Source organism: Cornus florida, unplaced genomic scaffold (genome assembly GCF_030987335.1).
Source record: "Cornus florida cultivar Cherokee Brave unplaced genomic scaffold, ASM3098733v1 CherokeeBrave_3.0.0_Hap2_Chr06, whole genome shotgun sequence".
Taxonomy (NCBI): domain Eukaryota; kingdom Viridiplantae; phylum Streptophyta; class Magnoliopsida; order Cornales; family Cornaceae; genus Cornus; species Cornus florida.
This window is the reverse complement of record NW_026775576.1, coordinates 57478256-57495321: the sequence shown is the minus strand read 5'-3', so window position 1 is coordinate 57495321 and position 17066 is coordinate 57478256. Positions and strand designations below refer to the sequence as shown.

The 17066-nt window shown below is 36.6% G+C and overlaps 1 pseudogene; it reads left to right on the top strand.

Annotated features, from left to right (window-relative positions):
- The first annotated feature begins 15062 nt into the window (after positions 1-15062).
- On the top strand, positions 15063-15161 carry LOC132315275 (small nucleolar RNA R71; annotated as a pseudogene).
- Positions 15162-17066: the final 1905 nt, after the last annotated feature.

Here is a 17066-nt window from a genome sequence, read left to right as displayed (position 1 = left end):
AATGAGGGGGAAAACATGTATTGCAACAATAGTGTGTGTGTGTGTGGTTGTTTTAACAAGCATGGATGACTAATTAAGTATATATTATTTAAGCAACATGGTGGATAGCACAATATATCAAACTAAGCCATTAATCCTTTCTTTAAGCTCACAATCCAAACACATCACAAGGTTGAGACATATGCTACTTGCTTTCATAAGTATGAAACATCAAATAACAAGCATAAATTGTCCTCCCATTTAACTTCTAAACTACAACTACAATACAATTAAGTTAATGACATGGAATTAAGCTAATTAAACTAAGGGAGAGGCACAATCAATCAATAAATGAGTATGAACCATTAAATAAACCACAAGAGCATTCTATTAAGCACTATATCTTGACAATCTCTAGATCTATACCATCAATACACATAGACATGCATCAATAACACAAAATCTAGAGACAAACACATAAACATCAATTCTAGCATACATAGACATCTGGATAGAATGAAATGATCAATTGGAAGCATTAAACCAAATAAATCTTTGAATAAACAAGATCTATGTATATAAATATGTCAAAACATGTATCACAATACAAATTCCCTAAAAAATACATAAATCAAGATCTAGAAAGCATGCTTAGGGCTAACTCTAACCCCAAGAGGATGTCTAACCACTCATGGATGATGTCCTCCAACCCTCAAGGGCTAACTCCATAGTAGAGATTGCTCCTCTTCTTGGTTGATGGATGAAATCCAAGCTTGTGTCTCTAACCTCCTCTCTTCTTTTCTTCTTCACTAAGAATATGATCTCCAATTGTATCTCTAGTGTATGTATGTGTCTATGTCAATATAATGGCTTATATTCCTTATATAGGTAGGTTAAATGTCACCCCCATTGAGCTGGGCTCATACACCAATATTCGTTCCAATGATTGGACATGAGATAACTTTTAATGAGCTGGAAATTGAATTTTCTAGGGCTTGAGGAAGTTCGATCGATCGAACTTGTGGTGAGATCGATCGAACATGGATGAGATGTATTGAACTTAAGTTCGATCGATCCTTTATGGTGGTGCCTTTTTGGATAAAGACAAATCTGAGATATTTTGGGGAATGAGATAAAAGTGGTAGGTGTGGTGGTACAACTGGATAAGGTAGAATCTTTTCGATCGATCGGAAGAAGGTTGGATCGATCAAACTTTATGGGATCTTTGGATAAGGACAAAAGAGCTTGGATCCATCTTAAAATGTTGAGATCGAAGAACTTTCGATCGATCGAATATTTTCTGAGATCGATCGAACTTGTTGAATTTCCATCACTTGCTTCATTTTGCCTCCACTTTGCTCCTTTCTATGGTTCATCTCAAGATTGCTTCAATTATGCTCTTATTTCGCTGAGTTAGCTTATTTTGGGGATAAGTACCTGAAAATGGAAATAATATAAAATTAAACTAAAGCGGAAAAATAAGATAGATAAAAGTCCTAGAATACCTAAACTTAAGGGGTTTAAATGCGTATTTTTCAGCGCTCATCAGCATCAAATATGTTACTATCTAAGCCAACTAAAGAAATGATCACACCCTTACCCTCAAACTAACACACAAATATAGTCCCGATCATCAAAACAAAGAGTGGACCTTTTATTAAAGCTTTATTGTTCTAGGTCCGCTTATTCTTTTCACTCGACTTTTTTTTTTTTTTTTATTTTTTTTAAACTATCCTAAGGATCAAAGATGGAAGTATGGTGCAATGTGGTGATCTATTAAGCTTTCTAGTGATCCATGAGGTCGAACGTTAGGTCAATGACTCCTAAACCAGACGGCTTTAAGGTATTAGGTGTTAAAACACCCCTAAGGACTTACAAGCTCAAATTAATTAGGCTACAAATCAAAACAATTTCCATCTAATCATTTCTCACTTCTCACTTTTTGGGAGAAGTCCTCACTTTTTTATCTTTGCAACTTTTTTTTTATTTTTTTATTTTTAGATTCAATTATTAACCTATAGTTTGGGCCCTCCACCTTTCGGCGTGAGAAATTCAGTGCTTGATGAGGCTAGAATCCCGGCTACTTAATGAAAAGGGTTTGTTATCCACTTTTGTCAAGATGAAAGCTTTCAATGCACTACTAGCTCAATTGGGATATAACTAATTCAATAATCAACAAAGCATGTACCCCACAAATGAATGCTAGTGTGCGCCTATGCTAGTGTAGAATCCTGAGTGAATATCAAAACAATCACAAAATCATAATGATGTGGACCACAAATGCAAGCGAGATATCAATCATTCGAAAAACTTACTCCTAAATGACATCCACAAGACATACAAGGAGTATTGAACTCTCAAGTCAAGCAATTTCTTTAAATTCTAAGTGTTATGGTCCTCAAAAGATTAAAATCATAGCCCAGATTCTCAAATCATACCATATGCATGAAATGAAGTGCGACATATAAGATATGCTAAAACGCCCCTAAACTTAATCTGTGCATTGTCCTCAATGTACAAAGAAGCAATAGATAATGGAAAGAGTATACCAAATAGGTGAAGCAAAAGGGACCCGGCAATGGAAGCTTAGCTTTAGAAGGCGCACCCCCAAACTTAGATTCCAAAAACCTGTTTGAAAATGGTCACACTAACAACTATCAAAGCATATGCATCAATGATATAACTGAGAAGTAAAACTGAGAACTAGGCAAAATCATGGCATCGAGCAATGTAAAGCTCATAACATCCAAAACTAATATTAAGTATCCAAAAATCCAAATATAGAGAATAAGTGCAAGATCAAATATCCATAGAATCAATAATATCCATCAAAATCTAAAAATATCCAAATTTAATCCAAATAACTATCCTAGAAATATCCAAATATATCCAAATAAATATCTAGAAAAATACATCCAAGACCAGTGCAAATATCCAAATATGATGCAAAAATATCATAGGTAGAACAATAGAAATCATGAGTATGAGAGAGAAACTGGGATCAGGCGGTAAGATCCGAGGTAAGCATGTCAGCAATATGCTACAGCATGGTAGACATCTCGGTGCTGTGGCGAGTGAACGAAGTGGTAAGGTTGGTCCTTAAAGTGCCAAGCTCATGTCTCACCTCAGCTACCTCGTCATGCAGGGCATTAGATCGCCGAACTAAATCATCATGTCTCCCCACCAGATCGTTATGTCTCCTCTCCAAGTCATCATGCCTCCTCGAAATATCCTCGTGACGACCAGTCATAGCAGCTCTGAAAGATATAAAATCTGTATGCAACTGAGCTACCTCTAATCATTAGCTAGAGTCAGTGCTGGTCTGTGTTGTAGGTATGGGAGGATAGGCATGTGATGGGCCAGTCTGCTGTGATGCAGCCAGTACATCTGGCTAGGAGGTGGATCTGGAAGTAGTAACGCGATGTCACTATCTGGGCAGAGATCTATCTGCTGTATCATCCTCTGGAGCATCGCCTGCTGCTGTTGCTGCCTGTGCTGCCTCTCTCTGTAACTGTGCCTGTAGTCTCTTGAAATCTCTATTGGTTCTGTTCTTGTGGCAGGAATTGCAAGTCTTGGTCCACCAAGCCAAGTCATAAGCTCTCTTTGCCCTGTCAGTATCGGGCTCTGGGATCTCCTTAGGGTCAAACTGGTATCCCTGGTCTATAAGCAACTGTGTGATAAGATGGCCAAAGGGTAAATGCCAGGTCTCTGCTCGGGTGGTAGGCGAAAAATGCAAGTTCTTCCAGAACTTGTGGATAAGCTCCCAAATAAGTGCAAGAATGGAGAACCAGTAACCTTGATTGACACAGTATAAGGCCTGGAAGATCCCCTCTCTCCTCTAAGTGCCATGACCGGTAGGGAAGGCATTGAGGTAAAACACAGAATCGAAGAACCAGTACCGGGGATTAATCTTGACCCGGTCTAAAAATGTGTGCCCCTCATATGCCACCTGTGGAGATAGTATGGCTACCATAGTCAACTCAGTAGGAAATGGTGGATAGTCAGGGAATAGAGGCTCCTGAGTGTCCTCAGCCAGTGGAGAAGTGTGGGGGCATCGACTGGCAGCAGCTATGGCTAAGAAATAAATATCAATCTCCTGACCGTCAATGGGAGTATATAGAAGAAGTCTGTCATCCTCATCCATTCGGAGGTGCTGGTAGAAGAGAGTAACCAACCGGGGGTAGACAACTATATCTGCTGGAGTCATAATAGCAGCAATGCCCCGCCTCACTAACTCATCATAAGACCATCTGGTCTGGTCCAGTATAGAGAATAGCTCTGTATCAAATCTGTACTTGGTCTCTCGGGTCTTGCTGGTGTAAGTCTCAGTGGGGACCTCTCTAACAATGGCCTGCTCAGCATCCATATTGGCAGAAGAAGATGAAGAGGAAGACTCTGCAACTGGAGGTGCAGGCTGTGGCACTAGGGGAACTCTCTTCCTGGCAAGAGTCTTTCTTCTACGCTGCATCTATAAAAACAAATTATAAATCAGTGCACAGGTAGAAAATATGGTAAGCAACTAATAAGAAAACACGAAGCATGCCTGAGACAGATAAAAAGTGCAAACAGACAACTAGGATCATGCTTGTGCAAGAAATGAATAGGAAAGCTTTAGAATCAACATTCTATATGCCTCAGCTAAACAAAACAGATTATATCAGCAATAATAACATAGAGGGCAGAAAAGTCACATATGAAACAGATGGAGCAAAAATATGATCAATAGAACAAGCATAGGCTGTGATGTGCATAGATGATGCAACGTGCAATCACAAACCTAAAACTCAAGAAAATGCTGCAATAGTATGACAAGTAGACTCTAGGATGACATTATATCAATTCTTAGCAAGAATGTCTATAGGTGCAGCAATGAAGATCAAAATAGAGCAACAGGATAGCATGAACATATAGAAAATGTCAACCTAAGACTGAAGAAACAGACATGTCATGCAATAAAGACTAAGTGAAATGCACAGTTACAGAACACATCAATCCAAGGCATGTTACGACAAGCAAATTCAAGGAAGAATCCTGGACATGGTATGCAGCTAGATGGCATATATCTGAATGATGCACAAATAAGAATAACTCTAGATAAAGAAATATCCTATATGATAATGCAACAAAATCAACATCCCGTGATCACTCATGGCTAGTGACCTCCTCTAATACTTGAATGAAGTAGAGAATGGGTAAATATAAGAATACAGGAAGCTTACCATCTGTAAGTCCGAATCTGGACTGGAAAGAACCTCGGTTATCAAGAATGATCACAAATGTATAAGATATCGAGACAATGGCATGGAATCAGAAAAACAGCAATATCAAGGGAAACACAGTCCTAAGGTGGTTCACATTTCAGTTCAAAATAGGATCATGCAAATGGATGCAAGGGAATCAAATGAAACAAGTTTTAACTCAGTGAAGGGCCCTTTGGTCAACTTCGGAATTTCTTAACACTTTTGGGGCAAAATTAAAATTTTTGAAAACTTTGGGGTCAAGATATTCAATTGCATTGTAGAAAAACTTCATGACAAGAATCATGCAATGAACAATCAATGTAAAGAATCATGTAACTCAACTTCACATTTTCAGATATAGTTCAAAATTTTTCCTTTTAAAATAAACCTAACAAGTGTGATCACAAAGCATGTAACAATGAAAACTCATTTTACCAAAATAATGTACTTAATCTAATCAAAACTTTTCAAAGAATTCCATTTGAAACATTTTATGCATTGAAGATAAGACTTAGCATTTTTAATTCAAAAGCACAAAATTGAATCAAGTCATGCTTGGAAGCAATGTAGACAACTTGGAATAAATCCATGCATTTCATATTCAAGACAGATAAATGGGACAAGAAGGAACTATTCTCGTAACAATTCAATGTTTTAATGCCATTTCAAAGTTAACATCAATATCTCAACTTGGAAAACATTTGAAAATTTGCTTTTTTTTCTTTCCAAAATCAACTTGTACAATCCTTTCAAATTCCAACTCAAAGTCCAAGGATCAAATCTCATGCCGTGTTTTAAAAACTAAGTGTAGAAATTTTGCAAAATTTTGGCATGGTTTCCCTTTAAAAATGGACATCCCAAAAAATTTTCAACACAAATTTAGCAATTTAATCAGCTTCAACAATCCATTTCAACAATTTAATCAAACTCAACATCTAACATGGGACACCGCCCATAATAATTTACAAAACCAATGAAATTTTGCCCATTCTCCTTCAATCAACTACAATTCACAACCACAATCAACATCCACAATCCATTTCAATTATTTTCAGCCACATTCAAAGGTCAGAATTCAGTCCAAATCAGTTGATTCCAAAAATATTTTTTTAAGCAACAATTTGCACAAAGAAATGTTTATTCTATTTTGGATTTTTCATTTTTCTATTTTAATTTGTTTTTGTTGTTTTTAATTTTCTATTTTGTTTTCAATTTTAATATATGCACAAGAATATATACAACAATTAAAATGCAAAACTAAATAAAATTGAACTAAAGATAAAATTTAAAGAAAACAAAAATAAAATAAATAAAATCGGAACATACCCGACTCAAAGAAGTGAAGAGAAGGGTAGAGGGAGAGATTTGGAGCAAAAAATGAGGTTTTTCAACCTCGCCGGCGTCGGAGAAGGTGACCGGAGTCTCGCCAGAATCTGCAGATGGTTGCCGGAGATGGATCCGAGTCCTCTTTGGCCTAAATCGGTCGGAGGTGATGAAAGAGAGAAAAACCGTGATGGAATAGAGAGAGAAAACTGGTTTTGGCCACCTTTGGGCCAAAACTCACCGGAAATCTATGGAGGGACGGTGGCGATGAAGCTTCGGCTTCTCTTGGGTCCCGCCGGATGAATAGAAAAGGGAGGTGAGGTGGGTAGGTGGTGTGAGGTTGAGGGAATGAGAGAGATGAGAGAGAATTGGGTGAGGGAGATGGTGGATTCGGGGAGAGAGAAGGTGGTGGTGGCTAGGGTTAGATTGAGAGGGGGAAGAAGATGAATAGGAGAAGAAAAGAAAAAGAAAAAGAAAAGAAAAATAAAAGAAATAGGGAAAAAAGAAAAAGAAAAAGAAAAAAAATAGGAAGCTGAACTGGCCAAAAGGGATTCCCGAGAATTCAAATGACGCATTTTCGATCGATCGAAATACTTCGATCAATCAAACCCTTAACTTCGATCGATCCAAAATGGATTTCGATCGATTGAACTTACCCTTGATCGATCGAAATGGAAAATAAAGAGTCCTCATCGCAAGTGATTCGATTAATCAAAGTGGGACTTCGATTAATCGAACCTTCGTTCGATCGATCGAAATGTCCCTAGCAGTACCCAAAATGCAGAAAATGGCTCTCAAGCCAGATTTTTCAATGCAACACATATCTAGATGACGCAGAAACATGTAAAAACAGAAATAAGGGAGGAATAGGGTTATCAAATCCTACGAAATGCACTAGTCTTTAATGTTTCTAACAAGACATTGGGCTCTTTTAGCTCGGATTAAAAATCTTGTTTGGCATCCCCTCCTTGACGGGGTGAATGACATTTTGAATCCCACCCAACAAATGGTTCCCTAAAAAACTTGTTGGATTTGAATCAAAAGAGATTGATTGTCCTTTGTCAATGCTACTTTTGGGTTTCCATGCCTTTTCAATACTTGTTTTCACAACAACATTCTTAGAATTCAAACTGGAAGGTGGACCTTTAGAAATTTTACTTTCATGCGAAGACTCAAAATTTTCAATTTCATTGTCAAGACACTTTTCCGCAACACACACTTCTTCATGCTTATCTATTGAACTCGAGGTTGGATTAAATATATTCAACTTCACCTTCATATGCCCAAATGATATTTTCATTATCCCCATCCTACAATTGACGTTGGCATTTGCGGTTGCGAAGAAGGGACGGCCAAGGATAACTGGAATTTCGCTCTTTGGATTAGAGATCGGTTCCGTGTCAATGACAACGAAATCAACCGAAAAGAAGAATTTATCAATTTTAATCAAGACATCCTCAATAATACCCCAGGGCTTTTTGATAGATCGGTCGGCTAGTTGCAAAACTACCGACGTCGGTTTCAAGTCTCCTAAGCCCAATTTGACATACACTGAATATGGAAGAAGGTTAACACTTGCTCCTAAATCTAGAAGAGCCCGGTTTATGACATGGTCATCAATGATGCAAGAAGTAGTAGGTGAACCGAGGTCCTTAAACTTTGGGAGGGTGTTATGTTGCAAAATGGAGCTTACTTGCTCGGTCAAGACCACTTTCTTTGGTGTTTGGCTTTTGTTCTTCCTCTTTTGGGTGCAAAGATCTTTAAAAAATTTGGCATAAGCCGGAATTTGTTTGATTGCATCCAAGAGTGAAAGATTAATCTTTATTTGCCTAAACACTTCAATTATTTCATTCACTTTGGTCTTTTGCTTATCAAGAGAAATAGTTCCTTTCAAGGCATCCGGAAATGGAGCTTTAGGCTCAAAAGCTTTTTCGAAGTCTTTTTTCAAAACATCTTCAACATAAGAATTTTTCAAATCCTTTTTCAAATCATTATTCAAATCATTTTTCAATACTTTCTCAACAAAGGGTTCATGTACATGCAATGAAGGAGGAATGGAATGTGAAACGGGACGGGTGTCAACTTTTGGTTGTACCGGTTCACTCTTTTCATTAGAAACACCTACTTGGTTGTCAACAATTTTTTCACTCCTCAAGGTTGTCACCGTATTAACATGTTCAATTATGTGACCCTCCGATGAGGAATTAGCCTCCACCACAAATTGTTGCTTTGGTGGGGTACTTAGAGGCATCTTCCCTTTCTCTCTAACATTCAAGGTACTAGATATTTGCTCGACTTGGGTTTCTATGTGATGACCCTGGTTTTTAAGCCAGCGTGTCCTGTGATGAACCGAAGGTTGACACGATAACGGATCCGAATGCGGAAGCGAAAATAAAAAACAAGACTCTAAGACGTCAAAGTGACCTTCTATGAGGTCGTGGAACTCAATAAGAACTAATGCGGGAACGAATGATCAGAAAAAGACCAAATAGGCCCCCAAGGGCAAAATGGTCATTTCTGAAAATATAAAATCGGGTGCTACTGAGCACACCACTAGAAAGACAACAAAAATTTAATCAAATTAGACCCAAGAATCACTTGATTCGGAGTCCGGATGAAGAAGATATGAAACTCCAAAGTTTCATAAAAATCACATTTTTGGGTTTGAAATCAATGTAGCAAGGGTACTTCGCAAGGGGTAAAAAGGTCTTTTCAGACAAAATTGGATGCAACTGAGCATACGGTTAGATAGAACAGGAAAAATTAATGAATCTAGACCCAAGAATCACTTGATTTGGAGTCCGGATGATGAAGATATGAAGCCTCAAAGTTTCAAAAAAATAGACTTTCTAGGTTTCAAGTATGAGCAAGGCCTGCACACATTTGCCGAATTCAAATGGGTTTTTGAGGGCTTAAATGACATTTTTTGGCAAAAAGGTGTGAACAAACCCCCCCCCTCCCCCCAAATCATGTTTTCTACATGACCATGTCAAAAGAAGATTTTATTTTATAAGTGAAATACCCGAAATGCCCCTTAGATCAGCACTTTTCCGGAAAAAACCTGGAACGACCAGATTTTCTAGATCTGCGAGTTGTTTTCAGCATCAAGATGATTTTTTTTTTTTTTTTGTAAAAACACGAAGAAGAAACCCCCCTTAAAATCACGTTTTCTACCTGGTTCGCTAACAAAAATGAAAAAAAAACACTATGAAGTACCCAGAATGCCCCTAGATCAGGAAAGGGCAAGAAGTTATAAAAAAAGCTGCTATAGCATAGCAGAAAAACCGAACTTTGCACGGGATTTCCGGTACCAAGACGACATTTTCTGGAAAAACACAAAGAAGAAACCCCCCCTAAAATCATATTTCCTAAGTGACCATGTTAAGAACGGAATTTATTTCCCGAAGAAAAACCCTAAAGTGCCCTAAAATCAGATTATGCAAAAAAAGTGCGAAATGAATTCACAAGAGGCTTAAAACACAAATGATAAGGTTTTGCAAGGAAACAACCATGCACGTAAACGTAACTTACCTATTAGGACGTGCTACAATGGTCCATGACTTAAAAATACCACCGATGCAAAATCCGACCCCCCAACGGGCAAAAAGGCAAAAATGGAACTTGGAATGAAAACTCGGAATCCAAAAATACAAAATGGGGTCAAATGACCATTTGGCCCTTGGCTATACTTCAAACATGATTTATAAGACCCTATGAAAGAACGAAAACGGAATTCCCACACTCGATGTAACTATGGTGAACCAATTACTTGCGATTTTTCAAGGTTTTCATAGCTTTTCAAGAAATCAAAAGATACATAGGATACAATATAATGGTCATTGGCCTCCGGCCTCATCTCATACATATCAAAAACATTGAAAGGAGTGTACTTAAGTACACATTACATACATGGAATCAAATATACATATTTTGACATATAAGTCTACAAAATGACATTTCATGCTAACATTTACATGAAATGGAAACTTGAAAGATACACAACATTCAAGGAATGCTAGGCGTCACGAACCAAGTCTTTGTACCTGAAATATGCCCCAGTAACGTAGGGGTAACGTAAAGCTACTCGTAGGAGATGAGCATGCATCGACCTAGCATTTTACAAATTTATCACCTTAAAGTGAAACATGTTAAAGGGGTTCATGCCACCTAACGTCTATATCGAAATGAGACTCAGGGAGCATCCTAAGCTATCTTAGAGTGTTTCTAGCATAAATCACATCATCTATGCCATTTAAACAATATGGAAGCACTTATACAAAGCAACAAGATATAGGTTCTTAAAGGTATTAACTTGCAATCTCGAATACAGAAACAACTAAAGTGATTATATCACCTAACGTCTATGTTCTAAATAAGTCTAAGGAATCAACCTAGGCCATGCTGAACAATCAAAACGCAAATTACAACTTCAATGCAGTCTAACCACATAAAAGCATAATATATAAGGCAACAAAATACAATTTCTTAAAGCTATCAGCTTAGAATCTAAAGCACGAAAACAACAGAAGTGGGTCATGCTACCTAACGTCTATGTTATAAATGAATCAATAGGATCAATCCTAAGCTTTATTAGAACGTCAAAACACGATTTTCAATATCGATGCAATTTAACCAACATTGGAACTTCCAATACAACGCATAAAGCACAATTTCGCAAAGTTAACATCCTGTAACTTAAAATGGAATGACAAATAAGAAACAATAAGTTACAACATCATTTAGTTATCAACTTGAAAATGAAATGCGAAATCAAACAAAGTGGATACTCGGACGTCACGCTGGATCAGACCGACAACATAGTTATTTTAGGGTTATTAGCTCATGGGTAACCTCCCTATGTGCGCACTAGACTATATAGAGGGACTATCCCCCGTACTAGAACCACGTCCTAGCCATAGTCAAATAACGACATCCCCAAGTTTCCAAAATCAACAAGTTGTGCAACAACGCATATATCAATAGGAATATGCAAGATAATCAACTATCTACCAAGCACAACCAAATTTGGAAACCTATACAATACATGCTCTAAGTCCACAACTAATATGATGTGATGAATGTCGAATCTTCAGTGTACGATTCGTTACACGTTATGCATGAATGATGTTAAATACGAAATGTACAAATCATTACATAAGGCAACAATATATTCAATAAAAAAAACATATTCTCATGAGTATAAACATAACAACTATGTTATCCAATGCTCAAAACATAACCAAATGAATATACAATAAGTCCATGTCCAGGATTTTGATATATAAACGACTTTCAAACACAATTAAATTCATGGCTCAATTTGATAGAATTTAATTAAATAAAAATAATTAAATTCCCAAGATTCTAATTCAATTCTAAATAACCTCAAATTAATACATATTAAAGAACATGGCATGGTCATCACCTATATCCATTCTAAAACTCAATTAGGTTATTGGAATAACAAAGTAGAACTTAAATTAAATCATGCTAATTTAATTACCAAGGTTCTAAAGCAACTTCAAATAGTCCACAATTAATATATACTAGTAAACAAGTCACGGCCAATACAAATATCAAGTTAAAATCTTAATTAAGCTAATGGGACCACAAAATAGATTTTAATTAATTCTTTTAATTAAAGTCTCTAGATTTTCAAACTTAACCAAATGCTCTCAATTTAACATATCTTAGAAAACATGCCAAGGACTAATGTAATATCATATTACAAGCTTATTTCATGCAAGTTACACCTATGTAAATTAAACTTTCACTAAAGTTAAATATAAAATAAAGGTTGCAATTCTCATGCAATTAATCCCAATTTAATATATGCGAACAACCACATCAAAGCTTAATTTTCTAGCATGTCACAATTCAATTCCAAGTTGTATATCACCATGAGGATTAAATCTTAAACAAGGAAATTAATTAAATGAAAGGTTTCAAAACCTCACCGAATATTCTAAATCAAATATATGTGAAGCTATATGGCATGTAGATCAAGAATATCAAGTCGGAATTCAAATGGAGTGAATAGTGCACTTGGGGCAAATTAATTAATCAAATTAATTATAAATTACTAATTTTCAAAACACCTACAATTACTTTCAAATTCAACTATGTTGGAGAGCATGTTAAGGCCTAAATTAATATGCTAACACATATTGATTTTGAGCTAGTTAAGGTCACATGATTTAATATTTTATTCAAGATAAATATTAAGTAAAATCTTTATTACTTGTTGAAATTCCCTCAATTTAATATATGTCAATGACCATATTATAGAGTATTATATTACCATGCTACATATTTAAAATAAGTCATAAGCAACCGGGAAAATCAAATCCAATACAACAAAATTTAAATAATAAAATCTCTAGATTTCATATTTAAGCATGCAATCAAGTTGTACAAGCATCAATAGCATGTTATATAACAAGAATTAAACCTATAACACCTCCTACCTCAATTTGAGATGAAAATCCCAAAGGCCCATCAAAATAAAAGTGCTCTGAATTCGACGATATCGAGAGGTTTTGTCGAGGACAACACCGTGAACAAGAATCCGCAAGAAGCCCCATGAAAATCTCAACTTGACTCCAAACCCGAACTCGAAAAATCGTCAAAAATTGATTCTAATAAAGGCAAAAGGTAAAGCACGTCGAGGAAAGCAATAAATGCTAAGGTCGAAGGATTTCTACCAAGGAAATCAAGTGGAGGAGAAGAAAGAGTGAAGGCAGCCCCTTGGGCTCCCATGGCTGCCAGCCAAGAGGAGGAAGAAGGTCTGAAAATCTGATTTTAAAAATTAGGGCAACCTATTTATAGAAATCTCAAAAAGTGCCCCGAAATGGCCCCGCCGGGTCCGGAAAAGTGGATTTTGAGTAAACACGCTCAAATGGCAAAACTCTATGAACAAAAAAGATTTAAAATAAGAAAATATGAACAACGGAAGAAACGGCGTCAAAAATCGAGTCCCGAGCAGAAAGTTATGCCCCGAACAAGTTCGGCGGCAACCGGGTCCAGAAACTCTGAAACTGGAGAAAAATGACCAGAATGGAATTCTATAAATTTACAAGTCAACAAAAAGTGAAAATAAATCCTGTACGAGGATCCAGGCTCCAGACGAGACATTTTGTAATAACTTTCGTTAATTACACAATGGCCTCTATAAAAAGGGTTAACTGCGAAACTGCCCCAGAATGAAAATATCTTCCAAAAGATATTTTCTTAGATGCCCCTAAAATAAAATATCTTCAAAAGATATTTACGAAAAACACCCCAAGAAATGAAAAAGATTCTAAAGAATTATGCATCCATGCCCCTATGGGCACCAGGAGCAACCTGAGTACTTTCTTGCAAAAGTAAAGATACGTATTTCGTGGAAACCACTCACGATAAGGATACATGAAGTCAAAAACCAACTCTAAGCTTGAAAAGTGAGGTTGTGCCAAAAACTGACAAACGGAGATAAGATGAAAAAGGGAAAATGACATAATAGGGAAAAGACGAAATAGCGCATAGTGTCCGAAAAACGAAAAATGTGAAAATGACTCGGTCCTCAAAGGAAGTTATCAATCCATGGAAAAGAGTCTCAGGAACCAATTCCGAGCACTCGAGATGACACTAAGCGACACGAAACAGAGCTCAGAAAAGAAAATTAAACGAAAAAAATTCATTCGTAAAATTTCAGGAAATATGAAAGGAAGGCAAATGATCGGGTCGTTACATTCTAGCTTTGCAATGGATTGAGAATGGGAATGAAACAATTAGGTATTTACATCCAAAGTACCTAACGCGGTTAAAACTTTTTCCTTAAAAGCGGGACTCCTAGAATTTCCTTGAGAGTAAGAAGATTAATTAGGAAAATGAGAATTAGAGAATTGGTTTCCATGTGATGATTAAAATGATGTTTAACCTTGGGAACCTTGCCTTTGCATTGGAAATGGAACATACTTTCCTTGAAAACCACCTTGGGGAGGGTTTGAGCCTTCCCCTTGGCTTTTCCAAGAGAAGTTTGGATGATTCCTCCATCCGGGATTATAATGTGAGCCATAGGGATAATTCCCTTGGTTGACAAAGACGACATTTACTTGTTCATTGTTCTCACTTTGAACATGTCCATGGGGACAATTGGAAGTAGAATGTAAGACACTAGAACAAGTCATGCATGATTCATTAGATGGATGATGAACATGGTTAGGGGAGGAAGACACTTGATTCACCGAATTTGGATTGATCAAAAATTGATCAAACCTTTGAGATAAAGATTTCACCTCAGCGGCTATGTCATTGGAATTGTCAACTTGATATAAGCAGACATTCTTCCTTCCAACTAAATTTCTACCATTTTTGGAAGACAAGGATCGATGCATTGAATTTTCACTCATGCTTTCATAAAGATGCCATATATCATTCTCATATCTATCAAGATAAGAACCACCCATAGATGCATCAACCATACCTTTGAAATTATCCGATAAACTTTCAAAGAAAAATTACAACAATTGCCATTTAGGAATGTCATGATGTGGACACTTCCTAAGAAAATCATTAAGGCGCTCCCATGCCTCATGAAACAATTCCGCTTCCCCTTAAAAAAATTCTCAAATTGAAGTTCTCATGGCATTAGTCTTTGAAACCGGATAATACTTCTTCAAGAACTCTTGTTGCATTTCTGCCCAAGAAGTTATTGAAAAAGGCCTAAGATTGTTGAACCAATATTTTGCCTTATCTTTTAGGGTAAAAGTAAAAAGTTTTAATCTCAAAACCTCTTCCAGCATGTTTGTGTATTTCACGATGGAACACACTTCAAGAAACTCATCCAAATGCTTATAAGGTTATTCACTTAGAAGTCCATGATAATTGGGAAGCATTTGAATAGTTTACGGTTTAATTTCATAGTGATGTACTCTAAATGGGGGAAATTAAATGCAAGTGGGTGCATTATATTCATTAGGCACATAATGGTCATGCAAAGCAAGAGGAGGATTCACAACCAATGGTGCTAGACGAACACCTTGATTGCCTTGAAGAATGGCAGGTTGTGGAACAAAAATTGGCCGAGGCATTCCTAATGGAACTTAGCCTTCTTGTTGTGGTGGAATGAATGGTTTTGGCATGCCTAATGGTGCTTAAATATTATCATGATGCGCATTAGGATAGAGGATGCCTTGTTTGTCTATGCGACCAAGGTCCCCCACATGGTCCTCATTGATATCTTCCATTGATGAAATGGAATGACTAGAATTACCCCTTCCCTTAGAATTATGAACAATGGATTCAAGATTCAAATTAAGTGGGAAAAGAGTAGGATTTAATGACCTATGACCATGCATGCACAAACAAAACAAAGACAAGCGACAAGCAAGTAGCAATCACTTCACCTCCACAACAAATCAATAATCAACAACCCTCCACATACGATGGTCCCATACTCCCATGCTTTGAACAATATGCAAGAAAAATTAAATTGCCTCCACACGGGCTCACAATCTATAAAAGAAAGTAAAGACTTACCTCCACGCGGGCCGACGATTTAATTAGAGATTGAGTTTAGAAAAGCTCACAAAGGGTCCTTAAGCAACTTCAATTGATTTTTAAAATTTTTTCTTTGCCTTGCTTGCTTTGCAATTTTTATTTTATTTTTGAGCTTTTTATGCTCTTGTTTAGCTTCACTTGGCTTTTTGCTTTTCTTGCTTTTCAATTTCCCTTTGCATCACTCTCTTGGCTCAATTCACCAAGCCAATCAAGAACACACACAATAAGTAACCAAAAATAAAAATAAAGACAAGATCAAAAGAGTACTAATTCCTAATTAATTTTCAAATACGACGGTGCCAAATCCCCGGCAATGATGCCAAAACTTGGTGTGTCGCGTGCCAAAGCAACCAAATTGCAATGTAGTGTGGCCAAGTTTGAATTTATAAATGCCATTACCACTTCTAACTAAAATATAGCTAGGGTGAGTAGGGATCGTCCCAAGGGATTAGTTGCGTATTTGTGATGGAAACTAATGTCGGATTAGTAGGTCGAGTGATCAAAGATTGATGGTAATTGATTAATTAAACTATGATGTAAATAAAGATTAATGCAAGTAAAAAGAGAACAATCTAGAAAATAGGGAAAAGATATAGGAGAGAGTTCTTGGGGCATAGAGTCACTACTAAGCTTCACTTCATCAAACACTAGCAATTGTACATTAATGGGGAAATTTAAATTGTAACTTTGTATGTGTGTGTGACATCAATTGAAACTAAGCATGGAAGGCAAATAAGTATAGATTGTCTAGCCAAATTTTAATGAATAACACAACCTATCAAATGAGACCAAGATTCCATTCAATTAAACCACAATTGATACACACACAAATATCTAGAGATATACACTTTTTGCATTCAAAAGTATGGAACATCAATAAACAAGAATGGATTTTTCACCTACCTAAGAAATTAAAGCAATTACACTACAACTAGGCTAGAGACATGAAATTAAACTAATTAAACTAGAGATGTGATACAATCT